This window comes from Salmo salar, chromosome 07, assembly GCF_965601325.2.
Source record: "Salmo salar chromosome 07, fSalSal1, whole genome shotgun sequence".
In the NCBI taxonomy this organism is placed as follows: Eukaryota; Metazoa; Chordata; class Actinopteri; order Salmoniformes; family Salmonidae; genus Salmo; species Salmo salar.
The window spans coordinates 63399819-63406569 of NC_138297.1; the positions used below are offsets into that span (position 1 = coordinate 63399819).

The window sequence follows — 6751 nt, forward strand, 5'->3', positions numbered from 1 at the left end:
TTCAGCTACTATACTGAACCCTGTCTGTCCAGCTACTATACTGAACCCTGTCTGTCCAGCTACTATACTGAACCCTGTCTGTCCAGCTACTATACTGAACCCTGTCTGTCCAGCTACTATACTGAACCCTGTCTGTTCAGCTACTATACTGAACCCTGTCTGTCCAGCTACTATACTGAACACTGTCAGTCCCAGCTAATCTACTGAACCCTGTCCGTTCAGCTACTATACTGAACCCTGTCTGTCCAGCTACTATACTGAACCTTGTCAGTCCCAGCTACCCTACTGAACCCTGTCTGTCTAGCTACTATACTGAACCCTGTCTGTTCAGCTACTCTACTGAACCCTGTCTGTCCAGCTACTATACTGAACCCTGTCTGTCCCAGCTACTATACTGAACCCTGTCAGTCCAGCTACTCTACTGAACCTTGTCTGTCCCAGCTACTATACTGAACCCTGTCTGTCCAGCTACTCTACTGAACCCTGTCTGTCCCAGCTACTATACTGAACCCTGTCTGTTCAGCTACTATACTGAACCCTGTCTGTTCAGCTACTCTACTGAACCCTGTCTGTTCAGCTACTCTATTGAACCCTGTCTGTCCAGCTACTATACTGAACCCTGTCTGTTCAGCTACTATACTGAACCCTGTCTGTTCAGCTACTATACTGAACCCTGTCTGTCCAGCTACTATACTGAACCCTGTCTGTCCAGCTACTATACTGAACCCTGTCTGTCCAGCTACTCTACTGAACCTTGTCTGTCCCAGCTACTATACTGAACCCTGTCTGTCCAGCTACTCTACTGAACCCTGTCTGTCCCAGCTACTATACTGAACCCTGTCTGTTCAGCTACTATACTGAACCCTGTCTGTTCAGCTACTCTACTGAACCCTGTCTGTTCAGCTACTCTACTGAACCCTGTCTGTCCAGCTATTATACTGAACCCTGTCTGTTCAGCTACTATACTGAACCCTGTCTGTCCAGCTACTATACTGAACCCTGTCTGTCCAGCTACTATACTGAACCCTGTTTGTCCAGCTACTATACTGAACCTTGTCTGTTCAGCTACTATACTGAACCCTGTCTGTCCAGCTAATCTACTGAACCCTGTCTGTTCAGCTACTATACTGAACCCTGTCTGTTCAGCTACTATACTGAACCCTGTCTGTCCAACTACTATACCGAACCCTGTCTGTCCAACTACTATACTGAACCCTGTCTGTCCAACTACTATACTGAACCCTGTCTGTCCAGCTACTATACTGAACCCTGTCTATTCCAGCTACTATACCCAACCCTGTCTGTCCAGCTACTATACTGAACCCTGTCTGTCCAACTACTATACTGAACCCTGTCTGTCCAGCTACTATACTGAACCCTGTCTGTCCAGCTACTATACTGAACCCTGTCTGTCCAGCTACTATACTGAAACCTGTCTGTCCAGCTACTATACTGAACCCTGTTTGTCCTAAAGTCACTATGCAGTCCCAGAGCCCTTCAGAGTCAGATTGTGACCTAAGAGACAGAGAGAGAGGAGAGAGAGGGAGGTGCTTCTGTTCCCAACCAAGGATGGCCTACAGCAGCACCTAGATCTTCTGCACACATTCTGTCAGACATGGGGCCTGACAGTAAATCTCAGTAAGACAAAAATAATGGTGTTCCAAAAAAGGTCCAGTTGCCAGGACCACAAATACAAATTCCATCTAGACACCGTTGCCCTAGAACACACAAAAAACTATATGTACCTTGGCCTAAACATCAGCGCCACAGGTATCTTCAACAAAGCTGTGAATGATCTGAGAGACAAGGCAAGAAGGGCCTTCTATGCCATCAAAAGGAACATAAAATTTGACATACCAATTAGGATCTGGCTAAAAATACTTGAATCAGTTATACAACCCATTGCCCTTTATGGTTGTGAGGTCTGGGGTCCGCTCACCAACCAAGAATTCACAAAATGGGACAAACACCAGATTGAGACTCTGCATGCAGAATTTGGCAAAAATATTATCTGCGTACAACGTAAAACACCAAATACTGCAGAGCAGAATTAGGCCAATACCCGTTAAATTCTACAACCACCTAAAAGGAAGCGATTCCCAAACCTTCCATAACAAAGCCATCACCTACAGAGAGATGAACCTGGAGAAGGCCAAAAAGATCATCAAGGACAACAACCACCCGAGCCACTGCCTGTTCACCCCGCTATCATCCAGAAGGCGAGGTCAGTACAGGTGCATCAAAGCTGGGACCGAGAGACTGAAAAACAGCTTCTATCTCAAGGCCATCAGACTGTTAAACAGCCATCACTAACACAGTGAGGCTGCTGCCTACATACAGACTTGAAATCATCGGCCACTTAATAAATGGATCACTAGTCACTTTAATAATGCCACTTTAATAATGTTTACATATCTTGCATTACTCATCTCATATGTATATACTGTATTCTATACTATCTATTCTATCTTAGCCTATGCCGCTCTGTCATTGCTCATCCATATAGTTATATATTCCTATTCCATTCCTTTACTTAGATTTGTGTGTATTAGGTATTTGTTGTGGAACTGTTAGATTACTTGTTAGATATTACTGCACTTTCGGAACTAGAATCACAAGAATTTTGCTACACTCACAGTAACATCTGCTAACCATGTGTATGTGACCAATACAATTTAATTTGATGTGAAGAGTCCCCTAAGCAAGCTGGTCCTGGGGCTCTGTTCACAAACACAAACAGACCCCACAGAGCCTCAGGACATTAACACAATTAGACCCAACCAAATCATGAGAAAACAAAAAAATAATTACTTGACACATTGGAAAGAATTACCAAAAAACTGAGCAAACTAGAATGCTATTTGGCCCTAAACAGAGAGTACACAGTGGCAGAATACCTGACCACTGTGACTGACCCAAACTTAAGGAAAGCTTTGACTATGTACAGACTCAGTGAGCATAGCCTTGCTATTGAGAAAGGCCGCCGTAGGCAGACCTGGATCTCAAGAGAAGACAGGCTGTGTGCACACTGCCCACAAAAGGAGGTGGAAACTGAGCTGCACTTCCTAACCTTCTGCCAAATGTATTGTATTAGAGACACATATTTCCCTCAGATTACACAGATCCACAAAGAATTTGAAAACAAATCCAATTTTGATAAACTCCCATATCTACTGGGTGAAATACCACAGTGTGACATCACAGCAGAAAGATTTGTGACCTGTTGCCACAAGAAAAGGTCAACCAGTGAAGAACAAACACCATTGTAAATACAACCCATATTTATGTTGATTTATTTTCCCTTTTGCACTTTAACTATTTGCACATAATGACATTTGAAATGTCTTTATTCTTTTGAAACTTTTGTGAGTGTAATGTTTAATGTAAATGTTTTTATTGTTTATTTCACTTTTGTTTATTATCTATTTCACTTGCTTTGGCAATGTAATCATATGTTTCCCATGCCAATAAAGCCCCTTGAATTGAAATGAAAATTGAGAGGAGGCAGAGAGAAGGCAGAGAGCAGGAGACACAGTGCCCATCCACGTACTTCTGATGTGCCTGTATCCGCCCTCTGTCTGAGCCCACAGAGAGAGAAGAGAGAGGTACTATCTACACTGGACAAAAATAGAAACGCAACATGTAAAGTGTTGATCCCATGTTCCATGAGTTGAAATAAAAGATCACAAAATGTTCCATACGCACAAAAAGCTTATTTCTCTCAATTTTTGTGCACAAATTTGTTTGCATCCCTCTGAGTGAGCATTTCTCCTTTGCCAAGATAATCCATCCATCTGACAAGTGTGGCATATCCAGAAGCTGATTAAACAGCATGATCATTATACAGGTGCACCTTGTGCTGGGGACAATAAAAGGCCACTTTAAAATGTGCTGTTTTGTCACACAACACAATGCCACAGACGTCTCAAGTTTTGAGGGAGTATGTAATTAGCATGCTGGCTGCAGGAATGTCCACCAGAGCTGTTGCCAGAGAATTGTATGTTCATTTCTCTACCATAAGCTGCCTTCAACTTAATTTGAGAGAATTTGGCAATACGTCCAACCATCCTCATAACCCGTGTGGCTCAGTTGGTAGAGCATGGTGTTTGCAACGCCAGGGTTGTGGGTTCGATTCCCACAGGGAACCAGTACGGGGGGAAAAAATGTATGAAATGTATGCATTCACTACTGTAAGTTGCTCTGGATAATAGCGTCTGCTAAATGACTAAAAAAAATAAAAAAATAACTGCAGACCTTGTGTTGTGTGGGTGAGCAGTTTGCTGAGGTCAACATTGTGAACTGAGTGCCCCATGGTGGGTTATGGTATGGGCAGGCATAAGCTACAGACAACAAACACAATGGCGATTTCAATGCACAGACATATAGTGATGAGATCCTGAGGCCCATTGCCGTGCCATTCATCTGCCTCCATCTCCTCATGATTCAGCATGATAATGCACGGCCCCATGTCGCAAGGATCTGTACACGACTCCTGGAAGCTGAAATAGGGGATGAGTGATGACTAACAGAGGAGGGTGCATTTCAGTATAAATGAGGAATAACTCAGGATTCTCCAGCTGAGCAGCTTCCAGCATATATCATCTGATACCCTGCTGCTGCTGCAGTCCTCCTCACACTCTCTTCTGGCTGGCTGACAATATTAGCATGTTCTGCCTGTTAGGCTAGCAGGAGCTCTAGGAACGACTCAGTGATTCATAAAGACTTAGACAACAGCTTTTGTACTGTAGCCTAGCAGTATGTCAGACCCAGCCCTGGCACTTGACCACTGCATAATCTCACTTATCAACAGCTACTGTACTTTGCAAATGTAAGTGGTCCAATTTATGAGGCTGCTTGGAGGCTGTATTATCTTCCTAACCTAATGTGTCATGAAGTCCCTCCTCTATAATCCACACAGAATAGAATGCAATAGAATACATTGGAATGCAATAGAATAGAATAGAATGGAATGCAATGCAATAGAATAGAATAGAATGGAATGCTATAGAAGAGAATGGAATAGAATAGAATAGAATGCAATGCAATAGAATAGAATAGAATGGAATGCTATAGAAGAGAATGTAATAGAATAGAATAGAATAGAATAGAATAGAATGCAATGCAATATAATAGAATGGAATGCTATAGAAGAGAATGGAATAGAATAGAATAGAATGCAATGCAATAGAATAGAATAGAATGGAATGCTATAGAAGAGAATGGAATAGAATGGAATGTAAATCTTCCTCAGAGCACCACTGATATTGTTCTAGTGGATCCAGAGGCATAGTGAATATGATGAAGACAAGACTGTAAGCATCTTCTACTCTCGTCTACTATCTCTGATCAAGTCCTGAGAGTTGGTTTTCTCTGTCATTCTGTAATCTGATCAACAGGACACCCGTATTTAGGTCAGCCTAGTATTAAACTGCCTGCCTGGCCCACTGACTGAGTGGGTGTCTGTTTTTCCTGGCTGAATGCAGAGAAACACCACAGTAATAATACTGACCTTAATATGTCTGCTTCATTTCTTTTCAGATTTGTATTCTGACTTCTGAATTATCCAGAGAAATATATAGTCCTGGAGTGTATGAAAAGTAATCACCACAATGTCCTTTCCACTGATATAAAATATCTTCAATAATGACATGTTTGTTTCTCAAACACCGACAATATTAAATGAAAGCTATAAACATCCTATAATACCTGTGGTAATAATATTGTGCATGGCAGTTTGCTGATTGTTTTCCCATCTGCTTATGTGCAACTGAATTGACAACAACCAATATGGCCAGAGTTTAGTGGTATGTTCACTGTCATTGCCTCTAATTAGGCTGTGCTACATCAATGAAGGACAGCCTAGAAGGTACGCCCCAAGCCAGCCCACCGTAGGACAGTTACATATATGATTATTACATACTGCAGGAGTCTGGTTAAATACCGGGTTACAGGACAGCCCTGCCCAATGAGCCCTTGACGCATCCTCCTTCAATTTCACCTTGCCTCTCCTCAATGCTGAGCTGCAGGGTGCCCTCCCAAAATGAGACTTTCACAAACAACTTAGACGAGTAACTTGCCCACATTCATTTTTCAGAAGCCTATTCAATTTAGCAAAGTGCAGATGTGTAAATATCCTGAAAAAAAATGAAGGCGTTCATCGGTCGAAAAGTGACTGCACATTACCCTCACACGCACCTCCCTTCGACTATGATGAGTACGGACGGACCTGCAGTACTGACTATTCTGCATTGCGGTAGCATACTCCGAAGCATTGCAGAATTATCCCTGTCCTGGTCCGTCTTAAAATCCCTCATTGCAATCCCCTAAAACCGACTAAATCTACAGTCCCTATTCTACATGCATTATGCTCATGCCGTTTCAGCCTTACCTGTGAAATAGAATGAAACGGTATTTCAAATTATCCGCATAGCATGAACACCTGGATCAAAACCGCATTGTCCCACAACCAAGCGCGAGGAGCAGCGCGTGCGTTTCAACTTTTCTATTGGAGGAGAGCCTATGACTGGCGGTGGTCGTCGGAAGGACGAGGAAGCGCATATCTGATCGCTATTGGTAGAGGAGGATGCAGGGAGGAAGCCAGCATTGCGCACCGGCGGCGGTATCTGTCCCCGCAAAGCAAACCGACAAAGTAATCACATCAGCATTCTACTGTAGGCCTACACGAGCAGTAGCCTACATGATCAGCAGCCTACAATTTCGGGAAAATATTTATATTTGTAAAGATCTTAAA

General features: G+C 42.9%; 1 protein-coding gene across 1 annotated transcript in view; it reads right to left on the reverse strand.

Moving 5' to 3' along the window:
• Positions 1–6536, reverse strand: part of LOC106609732 (contactin-1) — a 32707-nt gene extending 26171 nt beyond the window's left edge. Inside the window, exon 1 of the mRNA XM_082977862.1 lies at positions 6389–6536. The gene's annotated coding sequence lies outside the window, so the exon portion shown is untranslated. The remainder of the gene's footprint in view (positions 1–6388) is intronic.
• Positions 6537–6751: the final 215 nt, after the last annotated feature.